Source organism: Tauraco erythrolophus, chromosome 3 (genome assembly GCF_009769465.1).
Source record: "Tauraco erythrolophus isolate bTauEry1 chromosome 3, bTauEry1.pri, whole genome shotgun sequence".
Taxonomy (NCBI): Eukaryota; Metazoa; Chordata; class Aves; order Musophagiformes; family Musophagidae; genus Tauraco; species Tauraco erythrolophus.
In genome coordinates, this window is record NC_141467.1 from 49,962,621 (window position 1) to 49,984,904 (window position 22,284).

A 22,284-nucleotide genomic window follows, 5' to 3' on the forward strand; every position below is an offset into this window, starting at 1 on the left:
GTGTGTTCAGTCATGCTTATTTTTAGTTGTTTTTTTCCTGAACAAGAGTAGATTTGGGAATGCATTGCAATGTTATTCTGAAGAGGGACCCTATTACCCATGCTTTGAATTTGCAAAGCATTTCAACTCGTTAGTGTTAATTGCGTTTTCAGGTATGTACATAGGTCTGTTCTTTAAACACTTTGCTGGTATAGCTTTGACCTGTGGAAGATTTGCATAATTGTGTGTTTATATATATTTATTTATAATCAACATGTGAATTTAACCCCAAGCTAGTCTTTGCAACTCATAAGAGAGCACCTGACATTTAATTAAAAAGAACAATGACTGTCTGAAACTAGACAAATTCTAGTCTTCCACTCTTTAGGTCACTCTGAATTGCACTATTTTTTGGAGAAATATAATCAAAACTGAAATTTTTTTATTGTTTATGAAAACTTTTGTCAAGAGGAATGATGAATTTACATTTTTTTAATGTCAATTCATGTTTTTCTTTTATTTGGGCCTTTTAAAAGAGCCCCCCAAATTCTCATGAAAATTACACAAATGGACAATTTTGGTATTAGTGTTCTATTTTAAATGATTCTAAAATGGAGAGATCCCCTAAAGCAAGAAAATAAATTATATCCATAAAAGAAAATAGTGCGTATTTAAATCAACAATTGTTTCTGTCTGTCTTCTGCAAAATTCGTAGCTATAATAGTGAATCATAGTTCACTGAACCAAAAATAACCTGATTTTAGTATAACTCGCCTAAGGCTGTAGCTTTAAAATGGAAAAAAAGCACTGTATCTCTTCTAGTATCCGTGATTAGTGACAAAAGACTCCTTCTGCATTTCCCTCATTAATTTCTTCTCCTTCCTTGGCCTCATCTACCCCATTTTTTTTCCCAGAGACCTTATCTGAGAAATAGATTTTAGAGAAAAGTGTTTGATCCTTGTTAAGAATGTCATGCTCTTGACATCAGTGATGAATAGACCGGAAGACAAAAACATGCTTATTGCAGCTCCCCATAGCAGCCTGCCTGACTTTGTCTCAGGGGAGGCCAGGAATTGCTTCTGCTCTGTCTTCCCATTAGTGTCCAAGGAGAAAGCAGTCTAATTTTCGGCAGGGGTTTTCATAAGCTAGCTGGTGCTTGCTCAAGGGATCGAGTGATTCCTCTCATCATCCAGCAGACTTTAGCACATCCTTTCCTGAGCCAACACTCCTCCTCTGAGATCAGTTGTTGCAGCCTCTGCAAGGTGAACATAAACGTTATGAACCACTGCGAAACTCCGTAAAGCCATGCTTTACGCATGGACATACTATCAGGAGTGGAGCTTATGCTTTTAGAGACTTTAGAAACATATGTTCCACAGTTCTGTGATATACAGGTGAAGTACAATGCATCACAGTGAGTGTATTTGCTCTTGGTCATTTCTGTTCTCTGTAGATATGAGATTTGCAAAAGAATATGGAATTACTAAAAATAAAAAGTCCTGCATGTCACTCTTCACAGAGGATGTTAGATCAGAGGGGCTAGGTAGCAGAAGCTTTTGGGTTTGACTTTGAAGTCATTGTAATTCAGCAGAGTACTTGTATGAATACTTCATTTCACGTATGTTTTTGATCCCTTCCTATTTGGGAAAGCTTTTAGGAATGTACTTAATTTTAAGCTGCACTCTGTAGAATTCATGTAAGTTTAGGTGCTCTGCGGAAGTAGGATGTAAATTACAGGGTAGAAGGGCAAAATGCTAAATGGTAGTAAAACAAAAAAGAGAACAAAATATGAAATAACTTTTCTTTTTCAATGACTTTTCAGCATAAATTAGGATGAAATAGAATTATTTCTTTTAATCTAGAATGATACTTTATAGAAATTTCTCTTCCTGGGAAACCTTTCCACTTTCAGAGACAAGTTGTATAATGCATAATTATGCATTGCTTTTATTCCTTTCTGCTGAACATGATAATTCGAGGGGTTTTTTTTTGTGAGGACTAGCCAAGTGCTTTGTCTGGGAATGGAAGTCTTCTGTTAAGCTCGGTCTTTTTTGCAGACTTGTTCATACTTTCTTAGTAGCATGACTTGACCTTGACCATGACATTGCTTGTTCATCCCAGGGCTACCCTGATTATTCTGAGAGTTGTGATAGAGTTTTGCTGGCATGTCAGCCAGAGACTAAATTAGGGCCCCTAATTCACTGAATATAGGTCATCAAGCAATTGTGTAATGTGTGATAACAAGTTATTTCCTTGGCTTACTGTGGACTTGAGTTCAATTTGCACCTGAATAAGAGCTTTATGGAAATGAGCCAAAAGCCACTCTAGTCAGCTGGCAGCCTTTTACTGACACTAGTGGACTTTCTAGCTGACCTTGCAGGACATTATTAACATCTTAAAGCTGAGTGGTATTTCACTCCTTTAATTATGTTTTTTCTGTCAGTGCAGAGCAAGGCACCTTGTGAAAGAGGTGTTTCTACAGCAGGAATTGTCAAGGAACTTCTGCAATTCATTTCTGTGTTTTCTGTGTGCAGTCTGTAGTTGGCTTCACTTTCATCTTTGACAGAGCAAACAACTTAAAAACATGTTCCCTTTTGCTTCCACTGTTGTTTTTGAAGGGATTTTTCATCTTGTGGGACTTTTCCTCTCTGAGTACTTTGAGTCTAATATTGGTCTCACAACCCACGCTGTTCCTCCCACCTACCTACCTACCATTGCTCATGCGCCTACTCTTCTACAAAAGGGTTTTCATTATTACCAATGTTTCTTTTTATATAAGGAATAACTTTTGAACAGCACAACTGTGTCATATCTCCTTTACGTAACACAAATTTATTTTCCTGTTTTTGCTGAGGTTTTTTTCTGGCTATACCTTACAATCTCCCTCCTACAATATTCCTCCCATGCCATGGTTTCCATGTGGTTACAGCACATGTGTCAAACGCTGTGGTACCATTCTGAATAAATCACAGCTTGCTATGATCTTGAAACGCACACCTCCGCTGCTGCACTCTCATTATCCTACCAGGAAGTAAGCAGCTTTTTCCCTCTGTCTTTGCTGGCAGTATCTTCTTGGTGTTTAATCTTTCACAGTCCAGACAAACTGATCCAGATGAAAAAAACAGAAGTGACGTTTTCTTACCCAATCCTGAAAAGTGGCAAATGTTTATCTTCCACTTGTAAGCAGATGGAAAATGGACTGGTTAGCTAACGTCTAAAGAACGTGCAGGCAACAGATAACTGACATTTCTGCTACCTCTGAGCTTGATTCAGGGCATATTCCTTCACTATCTATATGTACCTTGATTGTGTTTAGCCTGGTTTTCATTGGGGAAGAAGTATGCAATTACATTGTCTGTCCACAGGCCAACCTGTCACCTCCACTTGCCTGTAGCTTTTGAATCCATTGCCCAACTTTAACGAAGTTTGCCAGAGAGACTGAAGTCTGAAAGATAGGACGTTCCAGCAAACTTTGTGAAGATCTGTAGCTGGATAAGGCAGAGAAAGATCTGCAGCTGTCCCTTACTATCTCTTGAAAGAGTTGGCAAAGTAGCTGGCGAGTCAGCGCAAAGTATAACGTGGTGTCAGCATTTTCCCAGCCTAAAAGATGAGGAATATGGCAGTGACTAGAAAACTCTGTTGAGGACAAGAGATCTAAGAGATGGATCCTGTTACCATAGTTCTTCATATAAACTCTGGACATGGTTCTCCCGCTTTCTCAGCTTTTCTAAAATGCTGCTCTTGGGAATTGTCTATAAGGAGGGAAATGATAAGGGATGTAAGGATAATTGTAGCCTGGCACACTGGCTAGCCTGTTCTGACATTTGAGCAAACTGAAGCTGATGTCCTTACACTGCACTTTACCATACAGCATAGCATACATCCTTTGGTATGAAAACCATCTTGGTCTTAGGAATGAGGTCCTATTTACTTTAAGGTGTTTCTATATTACTAAAACATGCTCCAATATATCCGCAGAAAAAGGTGTCATATAAACAAAAGCATACTTTTTTTTAAAAAGGAGGTGTTGTCCTTATTCTGCTAAAATTAATGAAAATGTCCCATTAATTTCACTGGCCCAGATCGCAGGTCTGGGGAAGGGAGGGGGGAGTTACAAGGTGATGCAACATCTCATCTTCCGTATAGTGAATATTTTTAGACACATGCAGGGAAGCTTGTTAATTTTCTTTCTTGTTGAGTGACTTTCAATTAGGGAACAATGACTTTCTTAATTAGTGCGAAAGGAATAAGTCTGATTAATCTTTTATTAGCGTTTTACAGTATGTTTCCAGTACAGTGTGTTTCATTGTTTCATGTTGCAGTCTCTTTCATTTTCATCAAACCTTTAGCTAGTGAAAGAATTGTTTCCATTTTCCTTGAGGTGTGTTTTGTTTGTTCTCTTGAAGCGGGACATTTTTTTTTATTTCCCATGAAAGAGACTGGAACATCTCCATGAAGATGTGCAGTCGAAAGAGTAGTATTCTGGAACTATTGTCGGCCTAGGTAGTAACTTTCCCAGCCCACAGTCAGCGATGCATGATGTATTGCTTGGCTTTTTATTCATGTTATTGCAATCCCTTCTCTTCTCTCTGAAAGCTAGGGAGAAGCTGTTGGACAGGTTTCTCATTTTTCAGGCTCATGTGTCAGATATGATTAAGTTCAGTGAATAATTTATAAGTCAGAAGAAAATTTGAAAGGCAATACAATAAAATACACACTTATTTTCAGGTAGTAGGTGTGCATATGTCTGGAGTCAATGGTTTCCTTACAGCAGCTGACATCTGGTTTGTATACATGATATTTAAGGAGCAGAGGATATTGATTTATTGAAGGAACTTACAGCTTGGAGCTTTTAATGAACAGTTGCAACTTTCCACTGATGGACAGATAAAGCACGTTCAGTCAGTTAATGCTTAATGTCACTGATGAGCAGGTGAGAAAGTTTGTGCCCCATGGCAGCTTGCTTTCTGGTCTTTATGTCCCCTGACACAAAGGTATGTATGGCTTTACAGCACAGAAAGAAACTCCCTCATCTCACTGTATGGTCCTCTGTGGAGAGAGGGCATTCCTACAGTTCACTGCATAGTACGTAGGTAGGATGGGCACCCCTCCTCTCGGGTTCTATGATGATCCTTACCAATCCATCTTGCACTGAAATGGAGATGCCCTAGGCATTACAGTCTCACTGCCAGCAGACATTGCTTATCCTATCATAAAATGTACCCTCGTGTCAATCCACACCGAGCTCCATGTGCCCTTATGCCCTGCTATGTCAGAATTGTCACATTTGTCTAAATAACGTTACTTCTTGTTTCTCTAAGATGAGAAGTCAGAAATTTGTTGTAATATGTGACCTATACTGAAGTTGGTGTCTCACTTTTACCTTTACTTGCTGAAATTTGAGGCAATGAAACAGTCACGATTAACTTACATAAGAATAAACATAGGCCAGAAAATAAAAAGCGCTTTTAACTTTGCTAGTCAAAGTGTGATCTTTTAGCGATACTGGAGCAGAGTTTTGGAAGTCCATAATTTGTTAAAGAGCTGCAACCTCATTTAGATAATTACCTTCCTTGCAGAAATTAAAATCCTTGTCCTGTATCTAGTCATCTGGCTCAACTTTGCACAAGATTTAGCTTTATGTTAAACATAGCCACAGGGGAGAGTGAGGACTTCCAGCTTCTTAGCTTCTCTCTGTTAAATCCTGTAAACATTTATTCTGTTTAGAGCAAATGATTTTGGTGAATTCAACTCCAGCCCATTGTCTGTTTTAAACAGCCATATATCTATTGCTGTACTTTATCGGTCAAATGGGCACTTCTAGGGTTTACTTTAAGAAACACAATTATAGTCACTGAACCAGGGTGTGTTTTTCAGCCATCTCTTTCAGGGTATAGGTTTTACACAGCCAATCTGCATGTTTGTGTGCAAAACTCATCTTGTTTATTTTTAGCCCTGCTTCTGCCCCCCTACTGAAAAGGCTGCCTCGGAAAGGAAGCTAATAATGTCCAGTGGAGACAGGAGAAGAAATACTGCCTTAAACTGCAAGGACATACACAAGCTATATGTTAGGAAAATTTTCCTAATGGTAATGATAGTTAAGCATGGGAGTGGATTGCCAAGAGAAATCACTTCACTGGACATTTTCAAGAAAAGGGTAGAAAACATCTGTCAGGACAAATTTAAGTGTTGCTGATCCTCCTTTAGGGTAGAAGGAGGGACCAAAGGACCTCATGAAGACCTCTCCAGGCCTATCTTTTACGATTCTCTGTCTTTCTCAGGCTATTGAATATACTCACTGTCACTGTTCTTACTTTCTTTTCTTAACTTATTTTTGAAATATAAAAATAAAATTCTCATCAGGACCAAATTATTCCTGAAGGCCTGCTGTTAAATAGTAAATATAGCTATCCCACCCACAGCGGTGCTGCACAATTCTTTCGTGTATTTTAAATGTTATTTCATTGCTAGGGTTTTGAAATTGTGTTCTGACTGCTGCCAGCCATACCATGCTTGACTCCCGATATGTGATCTTGTACTATCATCTGGTTTAATTTGCTAAGGGGAGCTCAGCTGATGTATTAAATCTGCCATGCAGAAAATTCACAGACATAAGAAGAGATGTGCGTTTGCACAAAATGCAGTCTGGAGTCCTTAGTGTCCAGCGTAACAGGACAAGCAAGCAGGCAACAATATTTAAGTTAATTATTCATAATAATTTTCTGTTCTGATGAGCTAGAAGTGCAATATTCCTTCACTGTGAAGTGCTGAAGCCCTTTTCGATTAAAAATGGGAAAAGTTAAACTAGTATATTTTGCTTTAGTTTTAATGTGAAATTACAGGATAAACAGTGTTTCTGCAGACATGCTTTGGGATATTCTTTAATTTGCATCATGTTAGGGTGAGAGAGACATGAAAGTGAATAATTGTTCTGCTTTTACAACTAAAGATATTATTGATATCTAAATCATGTTGATGCCCAGTCATTTGTTTCTTGTATTTTCTTGTTTGTATTACTGCTAAGGTGGAGTAGCTTTTAACTTATTTTAGTAACTCTCTACTGGCTTGGGTGCAGTGTGGGGTGAAGGTTAGGGGTAGGGAGCAGCAAAGAAAGCGTATGGCCCCTGGCAACCGAGGTGCAGGGCAGCATCAAATACCACTCTGCTCCTAGTGACACATGTGAATGAAAGTTCATCTGAAGATACTTGGCTTTTGAAGATATCCTATCCTCCTAATGAACTTATAAATCTTTTAAGGAGGGGAGAAATTAGGGAAAATCCTTAAAGACTTTCGTACGTTGTGCCTGCTTTCTTATTCATTGTACACCACAAAGACAGAGAACGATCGTACAATAGCTGCTTGCATTATTTGCTGGTGTGAAAAGAATATTTTTGTTGAAAGCACCTTTGCAGCAGCTACTGAGTGCCTGTGAGAGATTTCTGTGGTTGCGCCTGTAGCCGAGTAGCACGGCAATTTCACGTTCCCCTCCAAAGGGGCTGTGCTCCCTGACCAGCCTGCACTCCAACTGCCCAGCAGCTTTGCCTGCAGCAAGCCCAGGAACCGCAGAAAGCATTAACTGCGTTTGTCATCCTCAAACGCCAGCAGCCACATCCAGAGCACCCAAATCCTTCCTTTTATTTCAGTGATGATGGGGTGGCAGCCATGCTTGGGCTGTGTCTGTGCAGCTCTGCACTCTGACAGTGATGTATCGTGCTGAAGGCAAGCTCAAGAGTTTTCAAGACTAGTATATAAATCTCTTCTGGTTTATATCTGACAATTGCTATTGCAAATCTGCACTGAGCCTTGATTACTCTACACTTGAAAGGAAACCTTGAAAAGCTTCTTTGGGAAGGCAATCCTCCTTGAGCTAGTCCTAAAAATGTTCACAGTTATTATTTATTACTTTATCACACCAAAATAGGCATAATATAGACATTTATTAAAACTCTCTCTTGTAATAATCAGTATTTATTACTGTCTGCATCAGAAAAATTGGAAAATGTACTAGAATGCAAAATAATACAAGGTTCTTACTTCATTATTACTTTTACTCCTTGTTTTCCAAAACTTTAACCTGCTACTTTGCTTTTATCACATTTAGAGAAATAATTGGGTTTTGAACTTTGCATAAATCTCAAAACCAAGGATACATACATAATGCAGAAAGCTTACAACCACTCTGGGTGAAATGGTGTCAATGATGACATCGACTGAGTCATGATTTCATCTCATATTTATGTTTGTAGCAGTAATAGAAATTATGTTTATAAAAGCTGGAATTTCAGGAGGGGGACAATTTCTGACTTTGGGAAGTGGGATATAGCCAACATGTCATTCAATCATCCTCGTGAAGTAGCAGACAAAGATGTTAGAAATCTCGAAAACCTTGGCACTGTCTAGTCAATAGGATCCAGCCTATATGTCCAGTGATGGATTTCAGACTGGTGCAGGATCTGTTGGGCTCTCTAAGTCAGGTGGCTGTAAGAGCTGTGAGACAACAGGACTTTGGCAGAGATTTGTTGCTCAGACTTGTTTGAAATGCTGGTGAGTCAAGCTGTGCCACCGCAGTTATTCAGTCATTTACTGTTGAGTAGAATGTCACCTTTGGCAGAACAGTAACTCTCTGTCCATTACATCTCCCCCCTACTTAGAGGTCATTTGATTTGGGGCACAAATTAATTACTGTTTACCTGTGATGAACAAATTTGAATTGAGAGGGAGTGGATGATGCTTTATTGAAATAAGATGTTAGACTGACAGTGGCTGAAATGAAATATTTCTGTTGTCTCTTTCTCTTTTCTTTTCTCTCTCTTTTTCTTTTTTAAGTGATTCCTTAATATTCTGAAGTAATAATCCTCATTACGTAGCTAAGCATCCTCTCTCCATTAAAAGAGTCAAGATTTGCATGAAGAGTACCACATCTAGAGTCACTGTCCCTTCACAGAGTGACAGAATGACCTTCTGACTATCAACTATTCCTATATTTCCATCTCCCCACTGCTTATTTTATTTCCTTTTGTAATGAATTTCACACCTTCAAAACTAATGAGTGCGTAGGCATTCTCTTCTGCTTTCATTTATGATAGTCTTGATCCTAAAATGCTCTCCTGCTAAGATTTTCATTCAGTGGTAATTTAATTGTTATCCTTTTTCACTGGTCCTGTTCCTAGTAACATCCTCGTGAGTCTTTTACCGTTCTTTTATTCCTCAGTTTCTGGTCCTGACTAGAGCTGGTCTGTTGCTAGCCCTCCTGGATCCTTCTCTTTGCATCCTTTTCTCGCTGGGGAGGCATGCAGCTTGTGTTGGAAAATGGCTCTGCCTTCCTTCGTTGCAGTGCTCCATTGCTGCCACTGTACACATGGTGGTTAGTTGCCCTCAGTCACACTTCAGGCTTTCTTTGGAGTGATTTCCTGGGCAACTGGGCTTGCTCACAGCTCCAGTTCTCCAGACAGAAGTTGCCGTGGTGGCTCAGGACTGCAGCCTGGCAGCCGAGGTGCCCTTGCCATCGATGGGCGGTCAGGCAGCCCTTGAACGCTGATCCCTGTGCAAACGTGCGTGAACACCAAGGAGGCTTTATCCTATCAGCTCTAATTGTCCCTTCTCCAGAGAAGTTAATCAGATTCATTATATCTCTGTGATGACTGCGATATCTGCCCGAGTGTTTTGCCTCTGGCAGAAGATTGACAAGCCCTCGTTTTCTATTAAAATTGCATGTTATGACTATATTTCCTTCCCCTGTTCTTGGAATCAGTATGTCCGCATAATGGTAGCTTGTTATTTAATGTAACTAGTTCCCTTACGGGCAACAGCCCGAAGAATAATAAAATAATCTATTTGAAGTTCATACAAATGATGAATCACCTGAACAGCTGTCTCTTTTGAAAACAGAGCTGTAGTTTGATGTTGATGTTGCAGAGATTCTTCATCTTTTGAATATGTTTTCAGGTTATGTGTTTTATTTTATGTACCTCCTTTAAATGATGTACATGAAGTGTTCCAGGCCAGGTTGGATGAGGCTTTGAGCAGCTCAATCTAGGGGAAGGTGTCCCTGCCCATGGCAGGGGGATTGGAACTAGATGATCTTTAAGGTCCCTTCCAACCCAAACCATTCTATGAGTCTATGATTTTATGATTCTATGATTCTACGAAATAATATGTAGAATAGGAAGAATCTTTATTTTTAAGGAATATTTTGAAAGAAGAGGATGAAGTAAAATTGACATGTAAAGTAATACAACACTGGTTTTGGAACTTCTTGATACTTATTTGCAAGCCTGTTTTACAATATTTTCGATTATCAATATTTAAAAAAAATAGATATCTAATCCCTTCTCAAAAATGGAGTATTTATATTTCAAGAGACGAAAAGTGAAATTAGTCTTTTTTGTAGCCAAAAACAGGTAAAGTTTGCTTCTGAGTTGAATCTTACAGTTTTTATTGTACTATCTTGTATTTCACAATTGCTTCCTCAGTGTTTCTGTCGTGGGCAGCACTGAAGCCAGCCAGAATAGGTAGGTCAGATTTGATCCAGGTTAGATCTGAGATGAATGAAAATCCCCTGCTCTGCTCCCTGGGCTACCCACTGCCCTCAGTACAGGCCTGAGATACCCATTAGGAGGGCATCCCTCTCCATGGGGAGGTATGCACTGTGCTCAAAATCAACACTGGGTTTTTCCCCTAAGGCATGAGACTTAATAGGAATAAGGCACAGAAAAATGAATGTCAATTGTTACTCTGAAAGTCCTTGGGAATACTATGCTATACTGGAATACTGCATTCAGCTCTGGAGTCCCCAACACAAGAAGGACATGGAGCTACTGGAGCGGGTCCAGAGGAGGGCCACGAAGATGATCCAAGGGCTGGAGCACCTCTGCTATGAAGACAGGCTGAGAGAGTTGGGGCTGTTCAGCCTGGAGAAGACAAGGCTCCGCGGTGATCTTATTGCAGCCTTCCAGTACTTAAAGGGGGCCTACCGGAAAGCTGGAGAGGGACTTTTTACAAGGGCATGTAGTGATAGGACAAGGGGCAATGGCTTTAAACTGAAAGAGGGCAGATTTAGATTAGATATAAGGAAGAAATTTTTCACTCAAAGGGTGGTGAGGCATTGGAACAGGTTGCCCAGAGAAGTTGTAGACGCCCCGTCCCTGGAAGTGTTCAAGGCCAGGTTGGATGAGGCCTTGGGCAACCAGGTGTAGTAGAGGGTTTCCCTGCCCAGGGGGGTTGGAACTAGATGATCTTTGAGGTCCCTTCCAACCCTAACCATTCTATGATTCTATGATTCTATGATTCTATGCAATTGGCATCAGGGTCCTCAGGACTGGGTTCTGCAGTGGGTTGCTTACAAGTCTCAAGTGTAGCGTTTAAAATCCAAGCTATGGAGGATTTTTTCCTCCCCCTTGACAAAATACATACGATGTTTTAAATGTCAGCCTCCTACCCAACACAATGGGATGATAACCTCTGCCATGGATTAATCAAGCTGCTTGTTAAAAAACATTATCTTGCCACTGTTCTTCCAGGTTCTTTTGAATTCATACAAATTTAACAGCTTTCTCTTCCATACACCTAGGTTAATTATAGTTCAGGAGCACTCTAAGGTATGATTTGGCTGCTCGATGTTTCTCAGGTTTAAAAAGAGCGTGAGGGTTGCACCTGGAACAAGCAACTGTCTTGCGTTGTTCCCGTAGGGAAGGGGAGGATCAGTCAAGCAATTGAAATGAAGGACTGAAATTGCAAAACTGTCGGGTGTGGTGCCCCTTTTTCTGCAAGAGGGGAGCAGGGTGGTGGGAGAGTCTGGCCCCCACACCTACGTGCTGTGGCTCCATGGCAGGTAGGCTGTGGTCTCAGGTGCAAGGGCAGAGGAGGGCGTGCTGGGCACCCCACCGTTGCTGCTCCCTGCCTGGCCTCTTCCCAGCTGCAAGTATTGATGTGCCTCCAGCTCTGGGTAAAAGGGATAATAACACTCACCTCCTGCACACAGAGGATGTCACGAGAATTGATTCATTTTGGTTAGTGCAGCAATTACAGAGTCTTCTAAAGAGGCTGCAGGAATGCTAATACAGTCATCGTTAGTCATTGCCCTCTTGCTCTTAGCTCCTGTTCTGTATTGCCTGAAGCAAGGCTTGCGGCAGCATTTCGTTGTGCTCACCAAGATGCCTGGGAAGAGCCCCAGCATATTGCACGAGCAACGAGGCACTCCGTGGGGAAGAAGTTAAATCATCCTCGTACTTCCCTGCTGGAGGAAGAGCTGCAGAGGCTGGCAAGACCTCAGCCAGGGAGAAAAGGGTCAGTTCTTGTAGTTCCTCCTCGACTGTGCTTCCCACGTGCATCCCACTGCCGGGATGCTCTCTTCTCCCTCTCCACCTGCCGTACATACATATTTGCTCTCCCTGTGATGTGTGAAAGCCGAAAGGGAAGCACACGACTCCTAGGAGTAACGTTAACTCATGTTGCCTTTTGCTGTGTCTGTTGAAATTCATAGGTACGATCTGCTCATCACTTGACACATCTCCCCCTCTCTTACCACCATGCAGCCCTCACCCATTCCTAACATATGTCCCAGAGGTGGTTCAGCTAATTTCACAGGGAGTGAATGGTAGATAGGCATGCTTCCCTTCAGCTAGTCCTACCTCCCCTCTTCCTTCTACGCCCTGCCTACATACACTAATGCACAGCTTCCCACTCACATCTCTGTAAATTTTCTTTATATTTGTTACCCTTCACACCATAGAAGAAGGGAATCTTAAAACACGCTTTTTTTTCCCATAAGGAAGGCCTTCTGAGCTAGGAAAAGATATTTTAATACAACTCAGAGCCTGAGCTGCCATGGTGTGTGGTAGCACACCACACACGCTGAAAATCACAGTCTGGCTGAGCGGAGGGGGTTCCCACTTTATGCTCTGTGCATGCCTATTCCTGGAAAACCTGTGAATTTTCTAATGAAAAACCATTTGGAAGGCTGTGAGAAACGTTTGTCTCTGTTATTGTCTCCTTATTTCTCTTCTTTGTAGAGGGCAGAGAGTGGTACCAATGGTCCCATACTGATGGCAGCCTAATCGCCCACTGAAAGCATGGGCCAGTGACAGTAAAACCCACACAAGCTAGTGGAGCAGTAGTTTTCTGCTTACACCCCAAGATCTTAGTGCACTCACAATAGAAGATGATCCATGAGCTTGCCACAGTTTTCTTATGAGGAATATTGATCCATTTTCTTCTGCTGAGTTTAAGCTGGTTTTCTCCTGTTTGGAAAGGCAGGACTGGGCCCATTCACTTAAGCAAAATTCACTTAAGCAAAAAAAAGTTGAGGAAAAAACATGACTCAAACTTTCCCATTGATAGACCTTCAGCAAAACTCCAAGATTTGGCCTGCTAAACATCTAGCAATTACCTGTCTAATTAATTACTTTTTGATAGATAAAACCAACTTTTTAATTTTATTTGGTGTTCTCCCATGACTGAATATGTTCTCATTAGTGAGTAGTGAATAGCTGTACACACAAAAACCTAGCTTCACCTATCCAAATTGCTTCCTTCCTGCTATAAATGGATATTTAGTATAGCTATCTGTAGTGAAAGGAGCAAGGTTGGTAATATAGCCATTGAGAGTGTATTATGGTGTTTGACTTTTCTTTGGTTTCTACTTTCAAATAGCTTTATTCTTGAAGAATATGGAAGTAATGTTTTTAGTAAGTTGCCAGTTTCTGTATGGAAAGAAAATTCCTTTTTCAATCCTGGTGCTGACCTGCCCTTTCTAGTCACCAAGAAAAATACTTTCGTTTATGAAAAGCACATAAAAAAGCTTTAAATCCTACCATTTTTGTAATGATACGCTGAATGCTATGAAAGCAAATTGCTCTATGAATCCTAATTAATTGGAAATCAGGTCTACAATTCATCAGACTGTAAAAATCAGAATATATTCTCAGATATAATAGATGTGCAGCATCTTTTTTATATGCTTTCTGTTTCTTGAGTCCTTGAACTTTGTGTTTGTGTGCTTTCTGCACCGACTGAGAAAACTCGAGGTTTTCTTTCCTTTAACTAGAAAGGTTTTGCAAACCTCATGAGATGAGCTATAAGAAAAACATAATGCACTGCAGAAGCGTAATAAATAGCAATCATTGGCAGCACTAGATTATTCTTCCCTCTAGTGGCTGGCTGTCTCCAGTGAGAATAAATGGAGCTCTTTATTAACATGTTGAGGAATTATTCCATTAGCTTAGCTACTGGGAACTTACTTTTTTCAGGCTAGCATCCCCCAGCTCCCAGCCTGCTTGGTAATCCGTGGTGCCTCTGTGCACACTTCCATGACTATGTCACGTGACGAACTTTTCAATTTTTCAAGGCCACCTCTCTACACTGTTCTCAAGCTTTCCCACTCCCTCCTGTACATTATATTACATGATTCCCAGCAGCAGTCATGTAAAGAAGAAGGTTGCCTCACTTCTATTGTGGTTCCACATGATACATTACACCAAATCCAGATCATTTATCACAGCTGATCTCTGGTGAATGCTAAACTGAAAAAGTGGTGAATTTGAGCCAACTTTTGTCTAGTCATGGTGCAATATTGGGAACTGTGTTTGGACAGTGAGCAGGATATTAGTGCTTCCTCCACCTACCTGAATCTGTCAGTGCACACCCATACGCCCGTGGGCAACTCAAGCATGTTCATGTCATTAAGAGAGTCCAAACACATCACTTCAGAGATAGTTCAGGAAAATGTGAAGGTGTTGCAGAGCTGGAATGCTCCACTTAATTTTGCAACACCTACCTACTTAGTCAGAGGGACAAAATTCAGTGGGTTGTGAAATTGGCCCTTACTTGGTACATCACAGGAGAAGGTAGAGTCCCAGGACGCTGAGTAGGCCTTCGAAGATGACCCTGTGCATCCCGCCTGCATGCAAAGACATGCTAGTGTTCAAACATCATCAGACAGGTCTCTGCCCTGTTGCTCCTGACAGTAAGAAATAGATTAATATATTAACGTAATGTTGCTGTTTTCCTAATCAAGGTGACAAAAAATCTGAGGAGTAAAGATAGCTGCTATAAGTACAACAGCCGTTTAAGGAAGAAGAGAGTACTTACTCTTAGACTCAATTAAATTATGTAATGTCAGGGCAAAATTGCAGCCCCCCTTATAAGAGTTGTGAGGCTTGAGAAAGTAATACAGGTTTCATTATGCTTTGCTCAAAAATGACATTTTAGGCATTAAACTTTTCCATAGCTCACTGAAGTTTTATTAGGCTGGAGATCTTTTCAAGGAGTTCCATCTTACCTCAGCAAATCCATTGACTTGAGATGGTATCATAAATCACCATCCATAGTCAATAATGGTTTTAATCGAAAAATGCATTTCTTCTAGAGTACCTTTGACCATCACACCCAAATGCTCTTTACTTTTTATTAACCAGCTATTGTGCTTTATATACAGTATCTGTCTCTGGGGCTGAAGTTTATTATTTCAGTCGTTCTATCACCTTTGCCTCCAGTGATACAATAAAAATACAGTGCTGGTATCCTCTTCTGTCAAAGAACCTCAGTCATGTTTGCAAACTTTAATTCAGCATCACAAAGTTACCTGAGAGGCACTGTGGGGAATTATTAGCATACCTGTTTGCCGAGTCTGAGAGTTTATATGACTTCTCCTTCAAGTCACACAGCAAATTTCTGTCAACACTGAAATCTGAACCCACGAGCCACAGTTCATTGCCCTTGGTTTTAAATGCCAGTTAGAAGTTATTTATCCAGAAAACTTTAGAGTTTATCTTTCCTTTTTTTTCCTGTTTTGGTGTTTTAAACAAAAACAGATGTTTTCATCTTCTGAGCAGGACAGAAGGCCATCTTCAGCTACTCCATGTATCCTATCATTATGTTTTGAAAAAGACAGAGTTTTTTCTTAACTCATTCACAGGTGGTTGATTGATCTGTGATTTATACAGGATGGACTGCACACTATTATTCAGTTCTCTGTAAGGAACTGGCTTTATTCCTTTCCTCATGAAAACACAGAAGTTTGGGCACTTTTTCTCTTTTTCATCTGGCCTTGCTAGAATTTTTTGGTTTAATTTTTCATTGGAAAAGAGCGGTGTCCCAATTCGGAAAAGCATATATTTTAATTAAGGGGCAATGGATTTAAACTGAAAGAGGGCAGATTTAGGTTAGATATAAGAAAGAAATTTTTCACTCAGAGGGTGGTGAGGCAGTGGAACAGGTTGCCCGGAGAAGTTGTGGATGCCCCATCCCTGGAAGTGTTCAAGGCCAGGTTGGATGAGGCTTTGGGCAACCTGGTGTAGTGGAGGGTTTCCCTGCCCATGGCAGGGGGGTTGGAACTAGATGATCTTTAAGGTCCCTTCCAACCCTAACCATTCTAGGATTCTATGATTCTAATTCTGACAATTAAATTCAAATAAATCTTTGGAAATACTTCAGAATGCCTACTATTACAGGACAAGAGGCCAGATATCTTTCTCAGGAGTTAAAGTCTTTCTTCCTTTAAAATGAGGTGCAAAAACTCCTTGAAGAGCCTGAACCCTGAAGAGCATCCACTCTTCGCAAGTACTTTTTGTATCTTCGTTGTCTCTATCTGAATCATTGCACTTGACACTAACAGCATGATGAATGGCATGATAACTGTTCTCCATTCCTTTATTCTCAGACTCAAATAAGTGTTTCAGGGTATTTCTTCTTCATGGGATTATAAAATGCATATTTTCAATATTCTTTTTTAAAAAAAAAAAACATCCCTTTCAGTCACCGGCTGGGTTTGGCACTATTATGCAGACTTCTCAAGACATTTTTTCTTTGTTCTCTCATACTCCAAAATATAAATAGTTCTGCTTTATCAGGATTCATTTTGTGCAAGTTCGGTCCAACGATAGCCTGGAACACAGAAGGCATCTATTTTGAAAAAAAAAAGGAAAAAAAATCTAAATATGTGCGTTAAGCATAATTTTACATCTTTTGAGCAAACTTGTATTTGTCAGAAAAGTTTTCATAGTGCAAATCAACTGCAGACTTCCACCTCGAGGTATTCAGTGCTTTGGCCCTGTTTATAAAACCATTGGCAATCCAACTTGCAAAGACCACAATGTATTTCACACACACCTGAAATAACATGTTATCACTTCATGTTGTATTTCAGTACCGCAGACAGGTCTTTTTGTAATCACTGCGAAACAAAACTGGAAAGATTTTGGAATGGAAAGAGGGAGTTATAAAATACACATGGACAGCTGTTTTTTTTTAATTATCTGGGTTTCTTTTGAGGGATTTCATTTGATGTAAAAGCACCTGAAGGGAAATTGATATCAGCTTCTTTTTTCTGAGGAATAGCTCTGGTAAAGCTACATGGAGGGAAAGTCTCCCCGCTCCTGGGGTATCACTTTTGCTGTGCAATATCAGTGATAAAAGGGAAAATCTCCCAGAGCAGCAGACACTGCTGCCCAGAGAATCAGTAGAGAATTTGCCAGAAACCCTACTGCACACCATTATTTTTTCCTTTACTTAACATTCTAAACATTACTCTAAATAAAATTCTAGAAGAAAATTTAATATTGCCAGCCTCTTTGGTATGACAAGAGAAGTTGCAGAGTTTTATCTTGGTCAATGATAACTCTATTTGAACAGTTTCCCAAAAATCTTTGTTTTTTTCTTATCAGGAAGGGATGGCTGCAAGTCATATCTGAGCTCCAAGCTATACTTATCCAGACACAGCTCAAGAAACTGGCTGTAGAGTTATCCAGCAGGTCACTGCTCTGTCTTTTCACTCTCCTTTCAACCCCTGTGCCATCAGGAGTAGCTTGGATTTCAAGTCACTGCCTCCCCAGTGTCTGCAGAGGAAGAAAATGTAGTAAGTTAGAAGTACTTGCTTAGGAAAGAAAAAGCAGTTTTCTCTCCAAGCACTTTAAACTGCTTACTGTTCTTCAAACACAAACCAGCTAAAACAGAGGATACTGAAATAGCCACTTAGTAAGAGTGCACATATGATCTTTCAAAATGAAGCTATCAAGAGAGAAGAGGAGAGAAAATCCAGTCATCACTAGCACATATTACAGTCTAGGTCAGCAATTGCAGGTGTTATCAAGAAATAATGTGTGCCCACAGCAGGTGAAATACTGTAAGTGTTTGTCACACGGTATGCTTGGCCCTGTATTGAATCTTGTTTTCTCAGACATCCATTTGGAGGTAGTGCTGTTACTCAGAGAAGTAAGAAGGTGAGCTCAGCCCTTTAGCTTAGTTGGATTTGGGATTTTTCACTTCTCCCTTATGGAGTTACTAGCCTACCCTCCTCATTGCTTTAAAATATACTTGCTTTTCAGAGTTCTCCAATAGTTTAGTTTGTGTTGCACATCTGTACAGCTGATGTTGAATGTGGTTTTGTTTTTTTTGGTAGGTAACTGAATCTTTTGAAAGGGCAGAAGACTGAATAGGAAGTGGAAAAAAATGCTGCATATGTAAAATGTGGTTTTGGAAAATGCAGGTGGCTGCTTATTTACGTGAAGGTTTTGGAGTAACGATGTTGACTTGCAAAACTAAGATGTGTTCCTAATCTCACTGGGAGATGTTTATACAGATCTAGCCCGGATGTTTGGAAATGTCTTTCTGAACTAAGTGACTCAGAAGCAGGCAGGTGGCCGGGCTTGCAGGCTCATGGCCCTGCAGCATGTGGGTGATCATCACCTGGTTTCAGGTCCATGTGGTGTTGCAGACAGTGAACACTGCAAATGCATTGCAATTTGTCAGGAAAAATTGCTCTTAAATAAACACTGCAGTGACGTTCAACAGCAAATACTTTTTTAGTATTTACTGGAAAACATTATTTGTAGATAAATACAGCCCAATATTGTAACTTGGAGTAGCACAGGAGGACTTTCAGTTATGGGAAGTCTGCCCAGAGGGTGCCTTTTAGCTGAGCTGGAGCGCTATCCTCCCACTCGCGGAAGCAAGCCAGAGCTCCGGCATAAATCGCGGTGCTAAGCAGGGAAGATGGTTGTGCAGCCAGCTCAGCACACGGCCGGGTGACATTCCTGAAAAGTAACTGCTTTCCTCCTGCGGTTTGGCAGAGAGCTGCAATTCTTGTTTTTTCCCACTGGCAGAATTAATCAAACTTTTAATGTATGAATGGGGGAGACCAGAAAATTAAATTAAGCAGGTGAGGTCCGAGCTTGTGGAGACTGTGTTTTTTGTAGAATAGCACAAGGACTGCAATGGGGAATACCTTAATCCCAGATACCCTGAGGTTAAAAAAAGAAAAACGCTGTCTGTCAGTATTCTGAGTAGGAGTAAGCTTAATATTAATATAGACTGAGACTCAAAGTTCAGTTCTCACCATGAATGCGTCAGGAAGTGCAGATCCGCAGGTGTGCGAGAGGATGTTTTGAATGTGTTACCAGACACCCAAGAGGAGGAAAATGACAGTAGGATTTGACTCGCTTATGATATTAACAGCAATTACAGAAGTGGCAGTGAAGCGGTCCATGTCCAAAAGCTGTGCCTGAGTGGACCTGAAGACATCTCCTTCCGTCCTTCTCAGAGGGCTTGCCCTCAAACACGTGCTCTCAGCTGGCTGACTGGCAGACTGAAATGCTCGAATTACTAAAATAAGAGTTTAATCTGAGCAGACGGTGGATGACTTTTGAGTCTCACTAGAGAGGAGAGGTGGCACAGAATTATTTAGGTTGGAAAAGACCTTTAAGATCATCAAGTCCAACCTCAAACCTAGCACTTCCAAGTCTACCACTAAATCATGTCCCTAAGCACCACATCTACATGTCTTTTAAATATTTCCAGGGATAGTGACTCAACCACTTCCCTGGGCAGCCTGTTCCAATGTTTGACAACCCTGTTGGTGAAGAAATTTTTCCTAATATCCAATCTAAACTGCCCTTGGCACAGCTTGAGGCCATTTCCTCTCATCCTATCACTTGTTACTTAGGAGAAGAGACAGACAATGACCTCGCTACAACCTCCTTTCAGGTAGTTGTAGGGTGATAAGGTCTCCCCTCAGCCTCCTTTTCTCCAGGCTAAACAACCCCAGTTCCCTTAGTCACTCCTCATAAGGCTTGTGCTCTAGATCCCTCATCAGCTTTGTTGCCCTTCTCTGGACACACTCCAGCACCACAATGTCTTTCTTGTAGAGAGGGACCCAAAACTGAACACAGTATCCAAGGTGCAGCCTCACCAGTGCCAAGTACAGGGGGACAATCACTTCCCTAGTCCTGCTGGCCACACTATTTCTGATACAAGCCAGGATACTCTTGGCCTTCTTGGACACCTGGGCACACTGCGGGCTCATATTCAGCCAGCTGTCAGCCAACACCCCCCAGGCCCTTTTCCACCAGGCAGCTTTCCAGTGATTTTTCCCCATGACTGTAGCGTTGCATGGGTTGTCATGACCCTAGTGCAGGACCCAGTGCTTAGCCTTGTTGAACAAGGCCTTGTTGAACAATTGGCCTTGGACCATCAATCCAGCCTGTCCAGACCCCTCTTCAGAGCTTTCCCACCCTCAAGCAGGTCAGCATTTCTGCTCAAATTGGTGTCTTCTGCAAACTTGCTGACGGTGCACTCGATCCCCCCATCCACATCATTGATAAAGAAATTAAACAGAACTGGCCCCAGTGCTCAGTACTGGGGAACACCACTTGTGATCGACTGCCAATTGGATTTAATTCTATTCACCACCACTCTTTGGGCCCGGCCATCCAGCCAGTTTTTTACCCAGCAAAGCATATGCCCGTGTAAGCCATGAGCAGCCAGTTTCTCCAGGAGAATGCTGTGGGAAACAGTGTCAAAGGCTTTACTAAAGTCTAGGTAGATAACATCCCCAGCCTTCCCCTCATCCACTAAGCGAGTCATCTAGTCATAGAAGGAGATCAGATTAGTCAAGCAGGACCCGCCTTTCACAAACCCATGCTGACTGGGCCTGATCACCTGGTTGTCCTGTACATTCTGCATGATGGCACTCAAGATGATCTGCTCCATAACCTTCCCTGGCATTGAGGTCAGACTGACAGGCCTGTAGTTCCTCAGATCCTCCTTCCAGCCCTTCTTATAGATAGGCGTCACATTTGCTAACATCCAGTCAACTGAGACCTCCCCAGTTAGCCAAGATTGCTGAGAAATGATTGAAAGTGGCTTGGTGAGTGCTTCCACCAGCTCCCTCAGTACCCTTGAGTGAATTCCATCTGACCCCATAGACGTATGTGTCTAAATGGTGTAACAGGTCACTAACCACTGAGGTAACCAAGAACGTAACGTGATGTGGGATCAGGTGGGTGAATCTGGCCTTGCCAAGGGGAGCTGAAGGAGTGCTTTCTGCAGGGAGGAGAGTTTGACATTTGTGCCAGAAGAGAGAGAGTTCATCAAAGCAGTGGTGGAGGGCTTTAATAGGGAGAGAACCAAAGGATTCATCCTCACCCCAACATGGGCCAAAGGGCTCCAGGCAGGGCTGCAGGCATGGCTGACCTGCTCAGACCTTCCAGCATTGTTCATTCTTAGTGCTATACCTGATACAGGGCAAGAGCTTTTCCATCTTAGATAAATACATCTCTCTGTTGGTGAGCGGCACTTTTTCCTGGCATTATTAGTGCCAGCCCCCAGGAGACTCGTGCTGAAAAAGGCAAGAGCCTCGCGTCACATGTTTGGTCTAGGTTCAAACATCTTTTCCTCAAGCAAGAATCTCCAAAAACCCTGTTAAGCATGTACTCAGTAAGATTAGCAATAGAGGACATGAAGGCCCACAACTTTCCTCAGAGGGTCTTCTGAGAGGAAAGCTGCTCTTCCCAAGCTGGGCGCTGTCGATGATGTTATACCTTATCCTGATAGGTGTGACCAGAGAGGAAGCATTTCTCTTCTAGTGTAAACAAAAATTGGCATCACTGGCTTGAGCTGGTTCATCTGGGTTGAACTGTTTCTGTGCTTCAGCATCTCTTTTTACTCTCCAGGGTGGAACAGAAGAGCACTCACAACTATTCCCCACGCACACACCTCCACATGGGAATCAGCACCAGCATGTAGACCAGATTTATGATTAAAGAGAATTGTATAATGTCTGTCTGCATCATCTTCCATCTGCTTCTCTTACCAACTCAATTGCGTATGGCATTATGTGCCCCTTCCATGCTGTGTTGTGTTCTTTCACCATGTCTAGAAAGCAGGGAGAAGGTACAGCACATCAATGACAAGGGAAAGGTTCCTTCAATTCTTCAATTCAAAATAGCCTGTTTCTTTTTGATTGTACACAGCACCTAAGAGGATCTTTGAAATAAAGGGGAAGCTTTGTTTTAACGTATACATGAATTTTGG

At 41.4% G+C, this 22,284-nt stretch overlaps 1 protein-coding gene across 5 annotated transcripts in view; it reads left to right on the forward strand.

Moving 5' to 3' along the window:
- DLGAP1 (DLG associated protein 1) overlaps window positions 1-22,284 on the forward strand; it is a 143,804-nt gene that overhangs the window by 16,262 nt on the left and 105,258 nt on the right. The window lies entirely within an intron of this gene.